General features: G+C 45.2%; 1 protein-coding gene across 1 annotated transcript in view; it reads right to left on the reverse strand.

Moving 5' to 3' along the window:
- Positions 1 to 22,826, reverse strand: part of RHEX (regulator of hemoglobinization and erythroid cell expansion) — a 919,952-nt gene that overhangs the window by 401,819 nt on the left and 495,307 nt on the right. The window lies entirely within an intron of this gene.

A 22,826-nucleotide genomic window follows, 5' to 3' on the forward strand; every position in this document is an offset into this window, starting at 1 on the left:
ACATAATTACTTATATGCTTTATCATTCAGTCTACATAAGTTTCCAAAGTGACAATAGTAATATATTGCTGACAATAACACTACTAAATGAAATTTAAGATTTCTTTGTGGTTGTTTTAGTCCTTGGGATATATCCAGTTAGGGACATATATCCAAAATGCTGTTTTAAACTTTTTTTTTTTTTTTTTTTTTTGAGTTGGAGTCTTGCTGTGTTGCCCAGGCTGGAGTGCAGTGGCGCCATCTCAGCTCACTGCAACCTCCACTTCCCAGGTTCAAGCAATTCTCCCACCTCAGCCTCCTGAGTAGCTGTGACTACAGGCACATGCCACCATGCCTGGCTAATTTTTTTTTTTTTTTTTTTTTTGTAGTTTTAGTAGAGATAAGGTTTTGCCATGTTGGCCAGGCTGGTCTCAAACTCCCCACCCTAAGTGATCTGCCTGCCTCAGCCTCCCAAAGTGCTGGGATTACAGGCATGAGCCATCGCGCCTGGCCTGTTTTAAACTTTTTATCATGGAAGATGTTAAATACCTACAAAAGCAGAGAGAAGAGTATAAAGAATGCCAGTGTACCCATCATTCAGCTTCAGCAATTACCAGCTCATGGTCAACATTGTTTCATCAATACTTCCGTACATTCCTCTTACATAACATTGAAGCAAATCTCAGATATCATATTTCATTAGGAAATATTTCAGAATATATCTCTAAAAGATAAGGACTTTTTTTTTCTTTTCTTTTTTTTTTTTTTTTTTGAGACATAGTTTCACTCTTGTTGCCCAGGCTGGGGTGCAATGGTGCGATCTCTGCTCACTGCAACCTCTGCCTCCTGGGTTAAAGCGATTCTCCTGTCTCAGCCTCCCAAGTAGCTGGGATTACAGGCATAAGCCACCATGCCTGGCTAATTATTGTATTTTTAGTAGAGATGGGGTTTTACCATGTTGGCCAGGCTGGTCTGGAATTCCTAACCTCAGGTAATCTGCCCACCTCGGCCTCCCAAAGTGCTGGGATTACATGCGTGAGCCACCGTGCCTGGCCAGGACTTTTTTTTTTAAGTAGTCACACTACCATGATCATACCTAAGAATAGTAATTCTTTAAGATAAGCAAATATCCAGTCACTGTTTACATTTCCCAGCCTCATAAATGTTTGGGGGTATAGTTTTTTTCAAATTGGAATCTAAATAAATTCCATACATTTGCAATGGGCTGATATGTCTCTTAAATCTTCTTGTAATCTTGTTATTAAATCCTCTTGTAATCTTTCTTTCTTTGTTTTGAGAAGGAGTCTCACTCTGTCACCCAGGCTGGAGTGCAGTGACTCGATCTCTGTCTCGGTCACTGAAATCTCCGTCTCCTGGGTTCAAGCAGTTCTCCTGCTTCAGCCTCCCAGGTGCCTGCCAGCACGCCCAGCTAATTGTTTTGTATTTTTAGTAGAGACAGGGGTTTCACCATGTTGTGGACAGGCTGGTCTCGAACTCCTGGCCTCATATGATCCACCTGCCTCGGCCTCCCAAAGTGCTGGGATTACAGGCCTCAGCCACCGCGCCCATTTCTCTTGTAATCTTGTAATCCAAAGGTATGTCCTCGATTATTTTTTCTTTATTTGTTAAACTGGGAGTTTCTGTTAGACCATCTGTATTCCCATGGTAAATTTTTTTTACTGCCCCTGTATTTTCTGTAAACTGGTAATTAAAGTCAGAGACAACAGATTTGGTTTGTTTGTTTTTGCAAGAATACTTAATAGGTTTGTACTTCCATATAAGGGAGCATATACTGTTGGGCTTTTTTTTTTTTCTTTTATTGAGACAGGGTCTCGCTCTGTCACCCAGGCTGGAGTGGTGGCTCACTGCAGCCACGACACCTCCTGGGGTCAGGTGATCCTCCCATCTCAGCCTTCTGAGCAGGTGAGACTGCAGGTGCACACCACCACTCTTGGCTAATTTTTTTTAGACGAAGTTTCGCTCTTGTCACCCAGGCTGGAGTGCCGTGGCGTGATCTAGGCTCACTGCAACCTCCACCTCCCAGGTTCAAACGCTCGCCACCATGCCCAGCTAATTTTTGTATTTTTGATAGAGACAGTGTTTCACCATGTTGGTGAGGCTGATCTCGAACTCCTGACCTCAGGTGATCTGCCCACCTCGGCCTCCCAGAGTGCTGAGATTACAGGCCTGAGCCACCGCACCCTGCCTGCTTGGCTAATTTTTGTGTTTTTTTGTAGAGACGAGGTCTCACAAAATAGCCCAGGCCAGTGGTTGTCTTCCGTTTGTGGTGTCTGCAGTCATTGATAGCTTTACTTAGATCCATTATTTCATAGGGGTTGTAAAATGATATTATATCATGTATATCTATCATAGGATATTCTATCATTTCTATCTATCTATCATAGGACATTCTATCATTTCTATCACACGATATTCTATCATTTCTATCTATCATAGGATATTCTATCATTTCTATCTATCATAGGACATTCTATCATTTCTATCATAGGATATTCTATCATTTCTATCTATCTATCATAGGATATTCTATCACTTCTATCTATCTATCATAGGATATTCTATCATTTCTATCTATCAGGCTATTCTATCATTTTTATCTATCAGGATATTCTATTATTTCTATCTATCATAGGATATTCTATTATTTCTATCTGTCATAGGATATTCTATCATTTCTATCTACCATAGGATATTCTATCATTTCTATCTACCATAGGATATTCTATCATTTCTATCTATCATAGGATATTCTATCATTTCTTTTTTTTTTTTTTTGAGACGGAGTCTTGCTCTGTCGCCCAGGCTGGAGTGCAGTGGCGCGATCTCGGCTCACTGCAAGCTCCACCTCCTGGGTTCACGCCATTCTCCTGCCTCAGCCTCTCCGAGTAGCTGGGACTACAGGCGCCTGCCACCATGCCCGGCTAATTTTTTTGTTGTTGTTGTATTTTTAGTAGAGATGGGGTTTCACCGTGGTCTCGATCTCCTGACCTCGTGATCTGCCCGCCTCGGCCTCCCAAAGTGCTGGGATTACAAGCATGAGCCACCGCGCCCGGCGAGGATATTCAATCATTTCTATCTATCTGTCATAGGATATTTTATCATTTCTATCTATCATAGGATATTTTATCATTTCTATCTACCATAGGATATTCTATCATTTCTCTCTATCATAGGATATTCTATCATTTCTATCTATCTATCATAGGATATTCTATCACTTCTATCTACCATAGGATATTCTATCATTTCTATCTATCTATCATAGGATATTCTATGATTTCTATCTATCATATGATATTCTATCATTTCTATCTATCATAGGATATTCTATCCTATCTATGTATCATAGGATATTCTATCGTTTCTTCAACAAGTGCATACTTCCTTCCTTGTACGCACCAGTTTTCTTTTTTTTTTGAGACGGAGTCTTGCTCTGTCGCCCAGGCTGGAATGCAGTGGTGCTATCTCGGTTCACTGCAACCTCCGCCTCCCAGGTTCAAGCAATTGTACTGCCTCAGCATCCCAAGAAGCTGGGATTACAGGTGCCTACCACTAAACCCGGCCAATTTTTGCATTTTTAGTAGAGACGAGGTTTCACCATGTTGGCCAAGCTGGTCTCCAACACCTGACCTGAGGTGATCCACCCACTTTGGCCTCCCAAAATGCTGGGATTGCAGGCATGAGCCACTGCGCCCAGCCACGCACCAGTTTTCAAAATAATGAAATGATTCCCTAGCATCCCCTGATGATGGCAGAGTTTTCTTCCTTAGTTTCATGATGTATTCATGGATTTAAACATATTTGGTTTGTTTAAATCATTTGCAGTGGTTATCCTTATTCATGTTCAAATTGTCCCCATCTTTGGCCAGTGGGAGCCTCTTCAAGTTGATTTCTGAGTCCTTTGACACAATCCTAAATGGTCTTTGTTTTGTTGTGTTTTGAAGTCAGTCTTGCTCTGTTGCCCAGACGGGAGTGCAGTGGTGCGTTCATGGCTTACTGCAGTCTTGACTAAGTGATCTTTCAAAGCTTCTTTGCTTTCTGGCATGACTGGATATGCAGGATTAGCTTGTATTTTTGCTGCCACAGACCTGGAATGAGCTATTTCTTCTCTGGGTCTTTGGTTGCTTCTTGTGGAAATGGGATTTAGAGACCATAAATACCATGGCCATCAGAAGTGTTTGTTGTTACTGAGTTGGTCACTGGTTTTAGGCTTTTTCCGCTGACAAAGCTAGGAAATGTGTGATTTTGTGTGTAAGGATCACATCCTGTGACACAGGCTCAGGAGACCCTGAGAACATGTGCCCAGGAAATGTTTTTTATTTTCTTTTTTCTTTTTTTCTTTTTTTTTTTAAATAGAGGTGGGGTCTTTCACTATATTGCCCAGGCTGGTCTCCAATCCTGGGCTTAAGCGATTCTCCTACTTCGGCCTCCCAAAGTGCTGGGATTATAGGCTCCAGCCACAGTGCAAGGCCGAAAAATGTAACTACATTGTGAGTTTATATTGATATTTCCAATGCAAGTTCAGAACTGTATATCTTGTGTATACATGCATCTTCTCTAATCTCTCCCACATTGAAACAGAGTTAAAGGCCTGGCCCAGAGGCTTTTGGTTTGCAGGTAGGTGTTAAGGATGATGTGAGAAGTAAAAAGAACCACCAGTCAATCATCAGTGTCAGCCTGTCTGTGGTACCAACACCTAGAATCTGGCCCACAGGCGCATTCATCCTTTCTCCCTGGGAACAGGAGCTGTCCTCCTCACATGTGTGAACGGTTTCAGTCCTGACACTCAACAGGGCACACAAAAGGAGCCTGGAAGTTCTCAAGGAACAGGAAGCTCAGGGGCACAGAGGAGTGTTTCTAGCACACGTTTTAAACAACTGGGACCAAAGTCAAGCACGGTGGTTCACACCTGTAATCCTGGCACTTTTGGAGGCCAAGGTGGGCAGACTGCTTGAGCTCCGGAGTTCGAGACCAGCCTGGGCAACATGGCGAAACCCTGTCTCTACAAAAAAATACAAAAAATTAGCTGGGCTTGGTGGTGTGCACCTGTGGTCCCAGCCACTCGGGAGGCTGAGGCAGGAGAATCACAACCCAGGAGGTGGGGGTTGCAGTGAGCCGGGATCACGCCACTATACTCCAGCCTGGATGACAGAGCAAAACTTCATCTCAAATAAATAAATAAATATCTGGGACCACTAAACCAGCTCACAGGCAACTGGGGCCTTGTATTGGTAGTTTCTTCATTTTAAATCACATTCCTCTTAGAAACATCAACTTGCTAAGAAGTACAGAAGCGATGAGAGAATCAGAAAGAAGAGAGACTCTAGAAAGCAAGTGGGAAACTGCAAGTAGCCTCAGAAATGTCATGTTACTGAGGTCTCTCCACCTGGGGTCTAAGACAAGTGCAATCTGGCCCTTGCCCTTAAGGACCACTTAATTTAGGTGGAAAAGAAAAAGCATGTGTGAGTCAAACATGCATAGATGTGTCAGGGAGGATGAAAGCAGAAAACGCAGAACAGGAGCCACAAATAGAGTTTAGAGGAGGGAGGTCCATGATTACTCCTGATGGGAGAGGAGGAGGGAGCAGCCCTCACTGCCCCATCATGCTGGGTCCTCCCCATCTCCCAGAGGTGGGTGGAGCCCTGGGTTCTGGCCTGCATTTGAGGCTGGGAATTGGAGAGAAGGGGGCTGGAGGGGTACTGGATGAGCAATGCCCCATCCTTCGCACATTTCGTGGGTTTTCCCTTCTGGCCTGGGGTATCCCTCCCTGCAGAGCCAGTTACAGAGAGATGGGGCAGTGGGCAGCCAGTGTAGGGGTGGGGAATGTCTCCCAGGGAGCTTGGATCTCAGGTTACTCCTGGTGCTGCTGGGGAAAAAGCCCTTAGTTTCCAGGGTCAGATCTGATTACAGCAGCCTGATGGTTTTATCACCCTTGGCAGAAGGGCTGTTTAGAGCTGGGACTTTCTGGCACCCAACACTGTCACTACATCTCCATGCACATTAGGGGCAGCTTGCCCTGTGACAGAAGCACTTGGCCCCATTCTGCCCCCTACTAGCATTTGACCTCGGACAAGTTACTCTCCTACTGTGTGAACAAGTAAGGGTGTTAGCAGATCTATTTTATTTTATTTTATTTTATTATTTTATTTCATTTCATTTCATTTATTTCATTTCATTTTATTTTTTTGAGACGGAGTCTCCCTCTGTCGCCCAGGCTGGAGTCTAGTGGCGCAATCTCGGCTCACTGCAAGCTCCGCCTCCCGGGTTCACGCCATTCTCCTGCCTCCGCAGTAGCTGGGACCACAGGCACCTGCCGCCATGCCTGGCTAATTTTTTATATTTTTAGTAGAGACGGGGTTTCACTGTGTTAGCCAGGATGGTCTCGATCTCCTGGCCTCGTGATCCACCCACCTCGGCCTCCCAAAGTGCTGGGATTACAGACCCAACTCTAGAATTCCAGGACCTCACTCTGTACCCCCCTCCCCCAACTGACTGTTTAGCATTTTACAGTCCCTAGTTAATGCACTCTCCTTCTTTCCATCAAGTAATATCTGTCTACCTTCCTGTATGCTGAGCCTCATGTTAGTTCTGGGGCTGTGGCAATGAAAGACACACTGGCAGTCCAGATTCGGCACCTAGGAGGCAGACGGAGCAGCTGCCTACCTGCTGAGGGATCTGATCCTGGAGAGGCTCTAGACCCAGAGAACACGGCACTGGCTGACCTCTTCTCAGTGATTTTATTACAGTGATGGGTGAAGAGCGTGGAGGCGGCTGCTACAGACTGTGCTCCTCCCCAGACTATGCTGAAACCTAACCCCCAGTGTGATGGCATTGGAGTTGGAGCCTTTGTGAGGCAATTAGGTCATGAGGGTGGAAGCCCTCATCAATAGGATTGGTGCCCTTTTAAAAGAGTTCCCTTGCCCCTTCTGCCATATGAGGACACAGTGAGAAGATGGCCTCTATGAGCCAGGAAGCAGGCCCTCACCAGACACTCAATCTGCCAGAGCCTTGACCTTGGACTTCCCAGGCCCCAGGACTGTGAGGAATAAATACCCATTGTTTATTAGCCACCTAGTCTATGGAATTTTTCTTTTTTTTTTTTTTAGACAGAGTCTTGCTCTGTCACCCAGGCTGGAGTGCAGTGGCGCGATCTTGGCTCACTGCAAGCTCCGCCTCCTGGGTTCACACCATTCTCCTGCCTCAGCCTCCTGAGTAGCTGGGACTACAGGTGCCCGCCACCACGCCCGGCTAATTTTTTTGTGTATTTTTTTTAGTAGTGATGGGGTTTCACCATGTTAGCCAGGATGGTCTCGATCTCCTGACCTCATGATCCGCCTGCCTTGGCCTCCCAAAGTGCTGGGATTACAGGCATGAGCCACCGTGCCCAGCTATGGTATTTTGTTATAGCAGTTCAAGCTGACCAGTGAGGCAAACCCTGTTATCTTGCTTTCAGTGATAAAACTGGGGCCTGCTAAGGTGGTGTGACCTTCCCAAGGGCACACTGGTCCAGGGTTATTTTTCTTCTACCATCACCAATTTTCAAAGGTGGAGGTGAGGCTGTATAGGAAACCTTTGCATTATCTTTACAGCTGTCCTGTACATCTAATATTCTAAAATAAAAAGGTTTTTTTCTTTTAAGTGGAGGACTTTTGACCCATCTCATCACCTTCTGATACACACCAACCAACCAGTCAACCAGCCATTGCTGTTTACTGGATACCTGGTAGGTATAAGGCACCATGGTACGTACAACTATGGGGTGGGTATGAAGATGTCTAAAATGCTGTCCTTGCTTTCTTTGAGTTCTCAGTTTTCCCTGTGGGAAAATAAGACATGTTCAAGTGAAAAGTCCTTTTTTTTGGTAATTTTTATTTTATGATTATTCTTCTTTTATTTATTAGAGATGTGGTCTCACTATGTTGCCCAGGCTGGTCTCAAACTCCTGGCCTCAAGTCATCCTCTGGCCTCGGCCTGCCAGGGTTTTGGGATTACAGGCATGAGCCACCGAGCCTGGCCAAAAAAGTTATTTCTAACAGCACAAGACTGTTTGATAGGTGCCAGTAGGTACTGAGGCACAAACTTGGGGGAAGTGGAGAGAAATGACCACTAGAAGGTTGTTTTTAAAATAGGGATAAAAATGATTTCCTGGCTGGGCACAGTGGCTCATGCCTGTAATCCCAGCACTTTGGGAGGCTGAGGCAGGTGGATCACCTGGGGTCAGGAGTTCAAGACCAGCCTGGCCAACATGGTGAAAACCTGTCTCTACAAAAAATACACACACACACAAAAATTAGCTGGGGTGGTGGCGGGCACCTATAATCCCAGCTACTCAGGAGGCTGAAGCAGGAGAATGGCTTGAACCTGGAAGGCAGAGGTTGCAGTGAGCTATGATGGCACCACTGCACTTCAGCCTGGGTAACAGAGCAAGACTGTCTCAAAAAAAAAAAAAAAGATTTCCTTGTATGAAACAGCTGCAGTATGTTTTTGACATAATGAACTCTTGAAAGACGTGAGCACTTCAATTGATCGTACATATATTTTCCTAGCCTTCATGCATTAGTCATTAAAAAAACCCACCAAGTCTTATTGATTTTATCTCCTACATATCCCTCACATTGATTTTCTCATTGCCATCCTCACTGCTACTGTCATGGTTGGGCCCTTAGCAACTCTTTCTGGACTCACACATGAACCCATCCGTCTTCCTTTCTCCAGTCCCACCTGTCCCTCCGCTGGGTCCATGCCTGTACTACAGCCTGCGTTATCTGGCCGGAGCACTGAGCTGACATCATCATCCTTGGGCTGGTGGAGGACCCTCAGGAGACTCACGTTTCTGCATGCGGCAAACAAGCCCCTTCACGTGTGGCTTTGTACACCTCTTTATCCCCTTTGCCCACCGCCCCAGCTCTCCCAGCCCCTCAAATCTTGCTTCAGCCATGATGACCTGCTTCCCTTCATTCAAGCAAACTTTGCTCTTTTGAGCCTCAGTGCCTTTGCTGTTGGCTGCATTCTCTTCATGGAGAGCTCTCTGCCTACTGAATTTGTATTTATTCTCCAGCACTCAGCTTAAACATTTCTTTCTATGGCCTCTGAAGTTAATCACTCCCGCCTCAGTCTCCTTATAGCATACTGCTACTGTGGTCCTCATGTTCACTGGGCAGAAATTTGTTTGACTTCATCATCTGCTAAGTCTTTCCACATTTATTAAGCAACTACCACATGCTGGGGCTGCGACAGGGTGAAGAGACAGATGCAGTCCTTGTCCTCTTGGATGTCCCCAAGCAGTGAGGGGCTGGAGATATGCAGAAGCAATTATAGAATGTGTCACAGTGCTGTGATGGGGGTGTGCCTGGAGGGGCCCAGTCTCAGAGGGGCCCTGGGGGATCAGAGAGGGCTTCCCAGGAGAAACGATGCTTTTTTTTTTTTTTTTTTTAAGACAGAGTCTTGCTCTTTCGCCCGGGCTGCAGTGAAGTGACTCGATCTCAGCTCACTGCAGCCTCAGCTCCCCACCCCGGGTTGAAGCAATTCTCCTGCCTCAGCCTCCCCAGTACCTGGGATTATAGGCATGTGCCACCACGCCCAGCTAATTTTTGTATTTTTTTTAGTAGAGATGGGGTTTCACCATGTTGGCCAGACTGGTCTCAAACTTCTGACCTCAGGTGATCTGCCTACCTCGGCCTCCCGAAGTGCTAGGATGACAGGTGTGAGCCACCACACCCGGCCATGATACTAAATTGATTTCTGAAGCCCAGGCAAGAATTTGCAATCTGGTCCTCCACCAAGATCTTCCAGGGAAAAGCTGCATCTTATTCATTGTTGTGTTGCCCCCACTCTAGCTCTGTATTTACACATAGTAGGTGCTCATTACATTTGCTTGTTTGTTTAAATGAATTATCGGGCAAACAAAATGAATGGGCAAATGAAAACTGTATTACTTTTGAGCAAGTGGACAACCTCAGCTTAGCGCTCCAGCTTCTAATATCAGGTGGCTGGGCCTAAGATAAAAGTTGTGTTTTACTTTTGCGTATCATGTGGTTTACTGCAGTACTTTTTTTTGACCTTTAGATTCAGTTTTGTAATACTCTTATGAATGATGAGTGGTTTCACAGTTTTTCAGATGAGTTTGTGGCTTTTGTTTCAGTGTGCTATAAAAAGAATAGTTTATGAATATCTAGTAATTTTATGAGTGATATTTTCCTAAAAATCCTTTTAAATTTTCTTTTTCTTCCTTTATTTTTTTGAGACAGAGTTTTCACTTTGTCACCCAGGCTGGAATGCAGTGGTGTGATCTGGGCTCACTGCAATCTCTGCCTCCTGGGTTCAAGCCATTCTCCAGCCTCAGCCTCCCGAATAGCTGGAATTACAGGCATGCACCACAATGCCCAGCTAATTTTTGTATTTTCAGTAGAGACAGGGTTTCACCAAGTTGTTCAGGCTTGTCTTGAACTCCTGACCTGAAGTGATCTGCCTGCCTTGGCCTCCCAAAGTGCTGGGATTATAGGCGTGAGCCACTGCGCCTGGCTTAAAATTTTCTTAATGTAAAAAAAAAAAAAAAAATAGCTGGCACAGTGGCTCACGCCTGTAATCCCAGTACTTTGGGAGGCCGAGGCAGGCGGATCACTTGAGGTCAGGAGTTCAAGACCAGCCTGGCCAACAATGGTGAAACCCCGTCTCTACTAAAAATACAAAAATTAGCTGGGTGCGGTGGCAGGTGCCTGTTATCCCAGCTAGTCAGGAAACTGAGGCAAGAGTATCGCTTGAACTTGGGAGGTGGAGGTTGCAGTGAGCTGAGACCATACCATTGCACTCCAGCCTGGGTGACAAGAGTGAAACTCCATCTTAAAAAAAAGATGTGAATGGCAGTGGAAAGAAATTGTAGGAATGGTGGGCAGGGGTGTTAGGGGAAGAGATAGAGTCGGAGACCAAGGATGGGCCTTGCCTTTACATCCAGGAGTTCGAAGAACTTGCCTGTCTGATACCTCTCTTGTTCACGACAGGGCCAGGCCTTTTGAGTGGCTGTTACCTACCTCTAAGGGTATGATGATGAATTTTATGTGTCAATTTGACTGGGCCACAGGATGTTTAGATGTTTGGTCAGACATTATTCTGGAAGTTTTTGGATGGGATGAACATTTAAATCGGTAGACTGAGTAAAGCAGTTTGCCTTCCATAATGTAGGTGGGCCTCATCCAATCAGTAAAGGCCTGAACAGAACAAAACAGATCCTTGCTCTGACTAAGAGAGAATTCCTCTTGCCTGGCTGCATTTAAACTGGGATATTGACTTTTTCCTGCCTATGGACTTAAAATATTGGCTCTTCCTGGGTCTGTAACTGCTGGCCTTTGGACTGGAACTATACCATGGGCTCTCCTGGGTCTCTAGCTTGCTGACTTACCCTGCAGATCTTGGGACTTGGGACTTGTCAGCCTTCAATAAGCGTGAGCCAGTTCTTCTTTACACACACACCACACATACACACACACACACACCCTATTGGTCCTATTTATCTGGAGACCCTGACTAATACGAGGTGACAGTGTTGTGATGGGGGCCCAGGGGTTTGGGAGTGCACAGAGGGCCCCTAGGTTTATTTACTAACACCAAATAAATCATCAATCCTTAGATACCAGAGCTGCGGATCAAAGCACTCCCTCAGTTTACAGATGAGGAAACTGAGGCCCAATGAGGAAGGTTCTTCCCACTGCACAATGCACTAATCTTACCTGTTAGCTGAGGATGGAATCCCCTTAATTGGAGACCATAATTAGAAATAAGACTTAAAATGGGAAAATAATGCAGACATAAATTCACACGAAAATATAAACAGTTGGATGAATTTTTTTTTTTTTCTAAAGAGCAAGGTGCAATGGGGGAAGGCAGGGGCACAGAGTGAAAAGACAGATACAGTCCCTATCCTCTTGGAGATCCCTGATCAATAAGTTTCAAAGATGCACAGAAGCAAACCATCCACAGTGAGCATGGTTTGGTTCTTGGAAGTGAGCATTCAGGACAATGAGAGACCGGGTACAGGAGGGGCAGGGCAGGCCCAAAGACCTTGCCTCCTTGTTACTCTGTTGGGAGCTGGCCCAGACCACTGTAGTCTATGTTACGCTGGGAAACTAAATCAACAGTACACATCCAGAGGGATGAATGGCTAGAGCTGGCTCAATGCTTAATTTCAGTGAGCTGGTAGAAAATTTCTGCAAATAGTCTTCTAGCAGTAGCACTGCATCGCATCTTCTTTACAATGACATTTTTAGGCATGCTACCCCTTTCCTGGTTGTGTTGTGGAAGTGGGGATCAAACCACTCCCTCAGTTTACAGAAAAGGAAACAGGCCCAACGAGGAAGGCTCTTCCCACTGCACAATCCACTAATCTCACCTGCTAGCTGGTGGCAAAGTGGGCAGCAGGGTGTTTGGGGCAGTGAGGCAACCGGCAGCCTATTTTCAAACCTGATGTAAAACTTTTTTCTTTTTGCTTATATAAAGCTTATAACTGTTCAATCTGGGGCCGATAGTTTGCAACAGAAAACCATGCTGTGCCGAATATGGCCATTATTGTCATTTTACCTCCTATTTAGAGCAAGGGCAATGGGCAAGATAGTAAAGGTTCTTGAAATCCTCTCACTAGAGGATGGAGATATATTTAGCTTGGCAAAGAGATTCCTCAGGAGACTTGTGAGCAGTCTTCAGCTATTGAAAAGGCTGCTCTGAGGAGGAAGGGATGGAGTTGTTCTATGTTCTCCAGAGATCAGAATGGGGCCAGGAGAGGTTACAGGAATACAGGTTTTGGTATGCAAAGGGTGAAGGGCTCTGCCTTGGAGGTTTTGGAACATGGGCTGGATAAGTGCTTGGTGCAGGGTTGTGAAGGAGATTGAAGCATTAAGGGATGCTTGGGCTACATTATTTTTAAGTACTTTTAACCTTGAGATTCTCTGATATGAGGCTGTGGACAATGGTCAATTGCCTTGAATAGTGGCATCTGAAGAGGTTGAATATGACCATTCATCCAACCAAACGTGTTGGTCTGTTGTTGTGTATAAAGCACTCTGTTCAACAAGAGATACTAAGGTCCCCATCCCAAGTACACATGTGGCTGTAATACAAAACAATGTTACATAGGCTTTAAAGAGGCATATACACCTCTCGTCCTCCTCTGCTAGAGTACAGAAGAGATGGTAATAATACACAGTTTGGAGAGCAAGGAAAGCTGTCATGAAAGAGGTGACTATTTCATCATTAATGCATAGTTTAAAAAAATTTAGGCAGAACAGGCTGGGTGCAGTGGCTCATGCCTGTAATCCTAGCATTTTGGGAGGCCGAGGCAGGCGGATCACCTGAGGTCAGGAGTTCAAGACCAGCTTGGCCAACATGGCGAAACCCTGTCTCTACTAAAAATACAAAAATTAGGTAGGCGTGGTGGTGGGCACCTGTAATCCCAGCGACTTGGGAGGCTGAGGTAGAAGAATTGCTTGAGCCCGGGAGGCAGAGGTTGCAGTGAGCTGAGATTGTGCCACTGCACACCAGCTGGGGCGACAGAGTGAGACTCCATTAAAAAGAAATTAGGCAAAACAAATGGGTATGCTATAAAAGTGAGTCTCTAGTATTAATCAGGAAATTCTGATACCTGCTATAACATGGATGGACCTTGAGGACATTTATGCCAAGTGAAATGAACCAGTCAAAAAAAGACAAATACTAATGATTCCACTTATATGAGTTTCCTAGAGAAGTCAAATTCATACAGTGCTGTAATTAATTACTTATCAGTCTATTACCCTTAACTGAAAATGTCTTCTTCTTCTTTTTTTTTTTTTTTGAGTCAGGGTCTCGCTCTGTCACCCAGGCTGGAGTGCAGTGGTACTATCATAGCTCACTGCAGCCTCCACCTCCTGGGCTCAGGTGATCCTCTTACCTCAGCCTCTCAAGTAGCTGGGACTACAGTCACGTGCCACCATGCCCAGCTAAGAAATGGGGTTTTGCCATGTTGCCCAGGCTGGTCTCAAACTCCTGGGCTCAACTGATCTGCCCACCTCGGCCTCCCAAAGTGTTGGGATTACCAGTATGAGCCATTGTGCCTGGCCCTGAAAGCATCTTATATTCCTCTTTCTTAGCACGGTGCCTGGTGTACAGCAGGAACTCACGAAATATTTGTTAAATAAATAGGAACATTCACACAGGAAGAACAATCACATCTAATGGGGTAGAGGTGGGAGGTGGTCAGGGGAAGCAGGGAAGAAATAACATTTGAGAGCTGAGTCTTCTTTGAAGAGGGAATTAATCATTCAATATTTACTAAGTCCCTATTTTATGCCAGGCATTGGGCAAGGACCCACTGGATATACAGAGATGACTGACACAGCATTTAGTTTTTTGGAATCTCATGGGATAGAGGAGACAATCCAGGCTGACAGCACTATATAAACAAAAGGCTGGAGTCCTGAAAATGCTTGATGCGTTTGTGGGGAATATAGTTTATGAGGGAGGGGATTAGGCTTAAAAAGAGCTAGACAGTGAAAGGTGAAAGTAGGGAGCAGTGGAAGGTGATATGGCCTTTAAATTTTGCTGCTTACAGGTCTTTCAGGTTACAGTTTGAATTTGATCCTGGAAGCAGCAGAGAAATCAATCACTGGCTACTCTTAAACAGCTGAGTGACACAATCAAATGTGTACTTCAGAAATTTTCCATGTGGCAATGTGGAGGATGGGCTGGATTGCCTTGTTATTGGGAGACAAGTTAGAAGGCTACTGCAATAGTCCTAGCAAGAGATGATGAGAGGCTGAGCATGGTGGCTCACACCTGTAATCCCAACACTTTGGGAAGCTAAGGTGGGTAAATTGCTTGAGGCCAGGAGTTCAAGACCAGCCTGGCCAACATGGTGAAACCCTGTCTCTACCAAAAAGAAAAGCAAAAATTAGCTTGGAGTGGTGGCACACACCTGTAATCCCAACTACTTGGAGGCTGAAGCATGAGACTTACTTGAACCTGGGAGGCGGAGGTTGCAGTGAGCCAGGATAGCACCACTGCACTCCAGCCTGGGCAAAAAGAGGGAGACTCTGTCTCAAAAAAAAAGAGAGATGATGATGACAGCCTTGGGGACAGGCATGAGGAACAGATTAATGTGAGATATTCTAAAGGTACATGCATCAGGCCATGGTGATCAATTGTCTGTGGAGGGTGAGGCAGAAGGAATTGTTGAGGATGACTGAGGTGTCTGGGTAACGCTTTCAACTGAAACTGGGAAAGGGGATCTGGTTTGGTGTGGCATGTATAGGTAATGAGTTCAAGTTGTATATTCTGAGATGGAGGTGTCATGAGGACACTCAGGTGGAGAAATCCTGTAGGACACTGGAAACGGATTCAGAGTTCACAAGGAGAAGTCAGGATAAAGGTTAGGGCTCATTAGCATCTGGGTGATGAATGAAGGCTTGGAGAGAATGGGGTCCCTTATGGGGAGTGTGTTGAAGGACAACAGGCCGAAGATAGAAACCTGAAGCAAGGACAGAACCTTCTTTCAGAGCTGGTATAAGAGAAGTCCCAAAAGAGAGACAAAAACTGGTCAGGGAGATAGAAGAATCACGGAGGCCAAGAGAAGAGAGTGTTTCCAAGAGGGTGCCAGGAAGGGACAGCTAAGTCTGCTCTGGAGGTCAGGGATGTGTACCTAAGGAGGCAACATCTAAACTGGTCTTGAGGAACAGCCGAAGATGGCGAACGGGACGGTTCCTGAAAAGGGGACGTGAGATTTGGCAGTCAGGATAGCTGTAGCCTTTACTACGGAAAAGTCAGTGGTGGAGACAGCACACAGATTCAGCGGGCTGAATAGTAAGCAGAAGGTGAGGATGGGTAGGCAGGAGATAGAAACCATTATTTTTTGAAGTTTGATACTAAAGAGAAGGAAAAGCTAATACTTGAAGGGGGAAGTTTTCTGAATGAGTGGGACTTGAGCATGTTTACTAGCAGGAGAGGGAGGTGAGCGACCAAAGGTAAGAGAGGCAATAGTGGGTGAAGCAAAGGCCGTGGAGAGGCAGAGGAAACGGACTCCAGCACAAGCCACGCTGCAATTCTCTATGCCAGGCAGTTTGTGCCTCTGAGCTCTGCCATGCCATTCCCTTCGCCTGGATGATCTCTTCAATAAACCTTTACTGAGCCACTCCTGGGGCAGGGATTATTCTGCAGCTGTGCTGCAAAAGGTAAACAACCTGGGCTCTCTTCTCCAGAACTCATTTCCAACACTTGAAGAGACAAGTAAGAAACTTCAAGTCAGTGTGAAGAGTGCTGCAAGAAGGACCAGTACTGGACATGATGGGAGACACTGGAAAGTCCCAAACCCAGTTTAGGGTGTTGGGGGACTTCCTGGAATCGGGGACATCTAAGCTGAGACCTGAAGTAGGAGACAGTCAGGTGGGAGAGAGTAAAGAAGAAGACATTTCAGGCCGAATGCCTGAATACCATACCCTGGAGCGGTCAGGTTTGTTCTCTGGTGGGAACACGAAGATTCTCCTGATCTTCTCCTCCCTACTCTCAACACACTCAACATTCGTAGTTTTTACCTCCACTAAATACTCTTTCCTATATTATAGTGATTTTACCCCTTTATCTACTGGAAACTTCTGAGGAGAAGAGACTGGTATTATTTTTGAATCTCCTAAAGTATCCAGCACAGAGCTCAGCACACGGTTAATGCTTTAAAAATATTTTTTGAAAAGAAATCTCAGGCCTAAGAATCCCTATCATGGCTAATAAATTCTCAGAGGGCCATTGGTAGGATTAAGATATAGAGATTAAAAAGGGAAAGGAAAAAGTATGCATAGGAAGAAAAAAGGTTCAGAGAACGAGAGAGAGAAAGAGAGAGAGAGAGAGAGAGGTGGGGGGGGAGCTGGGAAAGGGGGTGGGGAAGAAGCAAAGAGACAAAGATAAAAGTGTACACACAGTTAGGAGGGATCCACTTACAAACCAGATCTAGCCAGAATTCTTTGCTCCATGAAACCTTGTCTTTGGATATTTTCCATCATGGAGAGAACTCCTTATTCTCCCTCTGCTTTAGGGGTCTCCCATTGGAATCTGATTCATAGATAAATTTGATAAGTTGCAGGCATCACAACTCCATCTTCTGAGAAGCAGGGAGAAGCTGAGAGAGGGAAAGAAGGGAAAAAAAAGCCTACAAAACCAGCAAGTTTCCCACTTTACAGAGTGAGCCTAGACAGAACTTGAATTTTCTTCCCTTGAGAGTTAGGAGGAAAGCTGGTAGCTGTGTCACACGGCTGAGTTGTGTACACAACTCACAAGCCAAATTTTCTAGCACAGCAGAACAATTTTGTTTTGCTGCTGGATATATAAAGCAAGGAAAGAAAAAGATGGCATTCCACCTTTTTGAATTAGCACCAAGTCTTTCAAACTCCACCCTTTCCAGGAAATGTTCTTTAATGCAGTGGGAGGTGGTAATTTTACTCTCTCCAAACCCTCACTTTACTTCCCTCACAGCAACACAAAACCCTGCTCAGAGCTGCACTTATATCTTCGTTTGTCAGCCTGACTGCCTCTCCCATCATTTCTGAATCCTTAGCTGAATTCTTTGTTCATGTCAACGGGATAGCAAAAGAATTCTGAAAATGCTGGAAGTCGTGGACAGCAATGATGGTCGCTGAGGGTGTCAGTGTTGCCAATTCAAGACTCAAAATTCCTAGAAGAGCAAATGCTCTTTGAGTTTCTTCTGTAATAACAGCATAGTATCAAATATTGGTGGTTCCTTAATTAATTTTAATTGAAGAAGAATTTTTTTCCAGACAGTGATTATAAAATACACCAGAGAGGAAAAATTATTTTGGCTTAAAATTCAGAGCAATATGTATTCTGCAAGGAGCTGGTCCAAACACCAGAATCTTAAACAATTATACAAAAGGCGGATTTCATGAGCTTTTATCAATTAAGGAACATCTTTTCCAAAGGTGGCTCACGCCTGTAATCCCAACACTTTGGGAGGTCAAGGTGGGCGGATCACCTGAGGTCAGGAGTTCGAGACCAGCCTGGCCAACATAGCGAAACCCCGACTCTACTAAAAACACAAAGATTAGCAAGGCGTGGTGGCACACGCCTGTAATCCCAGCTACTCAGGTGCCTGAGGCAGGAGAATGGCTTGAACCCGGCAGGCAGAGGTTGCAGTGAGTCGAGATCACATCACTGCACTCCAGCCTGGGTGACAGAGTGAGATTTTGTCTCAAAAAAAAATTGATATATTCTCTCTTCTTTCTCTATTACATATTCCATATCAATTTTTATAAATCTAGAAATAATACATTTATCAAAGACCAATAAAATTACTTGAGGTTAAAAATATTAAAAGAAAATAAGTAGACTGGGTGTAGAGATCAAGAATGAAAATTATATGAAGCTATTTTCTGACCTGTGTTTGTGACAGGTCATCAAACATATTAGACAGTTGCTATGCCTCAGGCAGTAATTGCAATAACTCATGTCTCGTCATGTCCTCTGAAAAAACAATGTATTGTGTGGAGATTACAGCTAGTCCTGAAAGATGTTGCCATGAGTTTACTTCACAGTCTAGAGGCCACAAGTACCTTGTTCAATGACCTTCAGATTGGGTTTTCTCCGGACCCTTAATACCCTCTGATTAAAAACTTTATTATTGGGGATGAAACGTTTACTGGTTATATTTGGTAAAGTTTAGGACCTTAACAGGTAGTAGGGGTTGCCAGTGCTGCCAGATTCAATATACAGCTAGCCAGAGTTTTCTTTTCTTTTTTTTTTTGAGACGGAGTCTTGCTCTGTCACCCCCCAGGCTGGAGTGCAGTGGCGCGATCTCGGCTCACTGCAAGATCCGCCTCCCGGGTTCACGCCATTCTCCTGCCTCAGCCTCCCGAGTACCTGGGACTACAGGCGCCCGCCACCACGCCCGGCTAATTTTTTGTATTTTTAGTAGAGACGGGGTTTCACCGTGTTAGCCAGGATGGTCTCGATCTCCTGACCTCGTGATCCGCCCACCTCGGCCTCCCAAAGTGCTGGGATTACAGGCTTGAGCCACCGCGCCCGGCCCAGAGTTTTCTTTTCAAAGATAACTTTACCTCTATCTCTCAGTCCACGCAAATATAACAGCAATAGGGCTATTTACCAAGAGTTCAAAGCATCGTTTGATCAACCGCTTTTTTTTTTTTTTTTTTTTTGAGACGCAGTTTCGCTCCTGTCACCCAGGCTGCAGTGCAGTGGCACGGTATCAGCTCACTGAAACCCTCACCTCCCGGGTTCAAGCCATTCTCCTGCCTCAGCCTCCCGAGTAGCTGGGATTACAGGTGCCTGCCACCACACCTGGCTAATTTTTTTGGTATTTTAACAGAGACGGGTTTCACCATGTTGGCCAGGCTGGTCTTGAACTCCTGACCTCAGGTGATCTACCTGCCTCAGCCCCCCAAACTGCTGGGATTACAGGCGTGAGCCACTGCAACCGGCCTACTGCCTTTTTATTTTAGTCTATCCATTACAGACATGAAGTGAAAGGTATGTCTCTTTTATTTCTAAAGATGTTGAAAGTTAAATCCAGAAAGGGTAAGTCACAAGGATTTTCTCAGGAGGTTCAAGCTTTGAGTTTAGGGAGACCCAAAGGCTAGAACCCAGATATCCCAGATTTTTATTCTTTCTTCTCAGTCATGTTGCAATTTGCTCCACACTTGTCCCCACCTGGGGTTGTGGGTGCTCTCTTTGACTTAAAAGATATCTCTTCTTAATGTCACATGCTACAAGACATTGCTTGAAAGACGTAACAGGCAACTGGATGGCTCTATGCTTGCTTAGTCAGTCAAAATCTGTGAAACGCTTCTTTAGGAAAAAGGGATAGTGACTGAGAGTAATGATGAAGCAGTGAAATAAAAGAGAGGGAAGACGAAGTTGCCTTGAGAAGTAATGATCATAACTAGGTGTTATTGGGATAGGAAATGTAATTAAATTAGGGGCAAGGGGTTGCAGAGCTAACTGCAATGATTAAGAAAAAAAATCTAGGCCGGGCACAGTGGCTCACATCTGTAATCCCAACACTTTGGGAGGCCAAGGCAGGCGGATCACAAGGTTAGGAGTTTGAGACCAGCCTGGCCAACATGGTGAAACCCCGTCTTTATTAAAAATACCAAAATTAGCCGGGCGTGGTGGTGCATGCCTGTAGTCCCAGCTACTCAGGAGGCTGAGGCAGAAGAATCGCTTGAACCCGGGAGGCGGAGGTTGCAGCGAGCCGAGATTGTGCCATTGTACTCTAGCCTGGGTGACTGTGTGAGATTCTGTCTCAAAAAAAAAAAAAAAAATCTAGGGCAGACCAGGTAGAAAATACATATTTAAACATTTTAAGCCAGGTGTGATGGCTCACGCCTGTAATCCCAGCACTTTGGGAGGCCGAGGTGGGCGGATCACCTGAGGTCGGGAGTTTGAGACCAGCCTGACCAACACGGAGAAACTCCATTTCTACTAAAAATACAAAAAAATTTAGCTGGACATGGTGGCGCATGCCTGTAATCCCACCTACTTGGGAGGCTGAGGCAGGAGGCTCGCTTGAACCCAGGAGGTGGAGGTTGTGGTGAGCCGAGATGGCGCCATTGCACTCCAGCCTGGGCAAGAAGAGCGAAACTCTGTCTCAAAAAAAATAAATAAATAAACATTTTAATAAAATCTACAAATTTTCTTTGGGATGGCCCTGAGTAACTAAGGCTAAGATCAGGAATCCATCTATCTGGTGGGAAAGTGACCAAACAAGATAACGAAAAAGCAGTATTTTTGGTTGACTCTTTTTGGTTGACCAACGTAACTACCATGGAGTTTGCACAAACAGAACCATCTGTTGTGTGAGGAACCATGGAGAGAGATTGCGTATTTATAGAATCTTGAGTGGGAAAACCAGGCACATTAATTAACTTTTCCCCTCAAGTTCTCTAATTAGAAATCCACTTTTCTTCCTTTCTCTTCTGTCAATATGTACTGCCTTAAAAAAAAAAAAAAAAGTCAATTTAAAAGCAGACAGATTTGCTATGACTAATTTAAGAACTCCCAAAGCAGGCTGTTTTCCAAAAATACACTGCAATTGACAATGCTGAAGCTCAGTCTAAAAGGGATATGACACAACTACTGGCCCTAAGGCTGAATCAGATGTTTACTGCCAGTTTGAACACAGCAGGGTAGTGTGCAGATCTCTACAACCCTTAACTGTTCTTGGTAGGGGGCTTTAAAATGAAATCTTTCTATAAACAAATTGTTTCCAATAGGTGTGTTCTTAAACAGCCTACCTTAATACTTTTTTTTTTCTTGGTTTCCAAGATGGAACTTGTTGCAAGGAAAATTTTATCTTAGGGGCCAAGACTGCTAGTGCTTTTCAGATACCACATGTTCCTTATAAAACATACGTCTTAATATGTTGGCATGCTTTGGTAAAACTAATTTTGTAAAGCTAACATCTTTTGGTAGAGTTGTTTTTACAGGAATAGCTACCTTTGTGGATTATAATTACTCTGTATTATGGAAGAGGAGGCTGGAAATCAAGGAAGTGATGATTCTCTTCCAAAAGCCTACAAAAGGATGACAGAATCACATTTCACTCAGTGAGTTCAATTAACTATACATTCAATTGTGGGAGCAAAAATAAATGACACCACTATTTACTGGGTATCAACTATGTGCTAGGTAATGCACTAAGTACATTATGCTCTATACTTCATTTAATCCTCTCAGCAATGCTGCTTATTATCGTCATTTTACATGAGGAAACTGAGGTCCAGAAAGGTTAAGCAACTCACTACAGGTCACACAGCTACTAAATGGCCACGAATAACCAGTAACTCAGACACTGACCCGTCTTTGGTTTCTTGTTAAACAAACATGTAATCTATTTCTTGGAGGTTTTGTTCAGCTGTCCTAATTTATGGCTTTACATTCCTTCTGGTGCTAAACTGCTCAAATAGCTTCTTGTATCAAGTGTGACCTGATTCCTTAAGAATTTTACTTAATGAGAACCTCTAAGCTAGAAACTCTTGCTAGGTGTTTCATGCACCTTGTCTTCTTTAATCATTACAACAACTCTAAGATACTGGGTTCTCTCCATCTTATAGATGATGACTGTGTTTTAGAGAGGTTAAGGTTGCTTAAAATTGGTGAGTTAGTGAGGCGTAGAGCCACGAATGGATTTCTGGTCGCTGCCTCCATCGCCAGAGCAAGCTTTTCCCACGACTCCAGCGCTTCCATTTGCCAGTCCCCAGGCTAGAAAGCCACAGTGCTAACTTAGTATTTATCAAGCGTTTGTAGTGTCCTGGGATCTGGCACTTCGATGAGAAAGCTGTGGCGGCCCCAACTTCTAACAGCGAGTGGTAAGGAGGACGAGGGACACGGGAGGGAGGAGCCTCTCGCCAGAGCTTAGCACCAACAGAAGTGGTCCCCAGCTGGTTGCTCCTCTAGCGCCACCTCTTCCCGCCAACCGAGGAGAACGTGGCGCGCCCCTGAGGAGTCCGAGGTCCTGGCCCAGGCGGGAGCTTGGGTCCTGGCGGGTTCCGGACGGGCGCCTCATGGAACTGGAAGCAACTGCACCGAACACGGCGGAGAGCGGCGAGACGACTCCAGGAGGCGCCCTAGCTACATCCCCCGGCCACACCAAACCCGGGTTTGCGGGCAAACGCGGCTCACAACGCCCCCTTAGGGTCGCGGCCCCTCCCCCGGAAGTGACGTGTAGCGACTACGGCGTCTGGGAGGGACCCAGGAGCAGCCGGGGGGTTTGAGAGTGGCGGCGGCCGCGGAGCGCCTAGCAGGCCCCGCCGCTACAAGGAACGCCCCGAACGCGCGCGCCCGGC

This window comes from Hylobates moloch, unplaced genomic scaffold (assembly GCF_009828535.3).
Source record: "Hylobates moloch isolate HMO894 unplaced genomic scaffold, HMol_V3 SCAFFOLD_18, whole genome shotgun sequence".
NCBI classification, from domain to species: Eukaryota; Metazoa; Chordata; class Mammalia; order Primates; family Hylobatidae; genus Hylobates; species Hylobates moloch.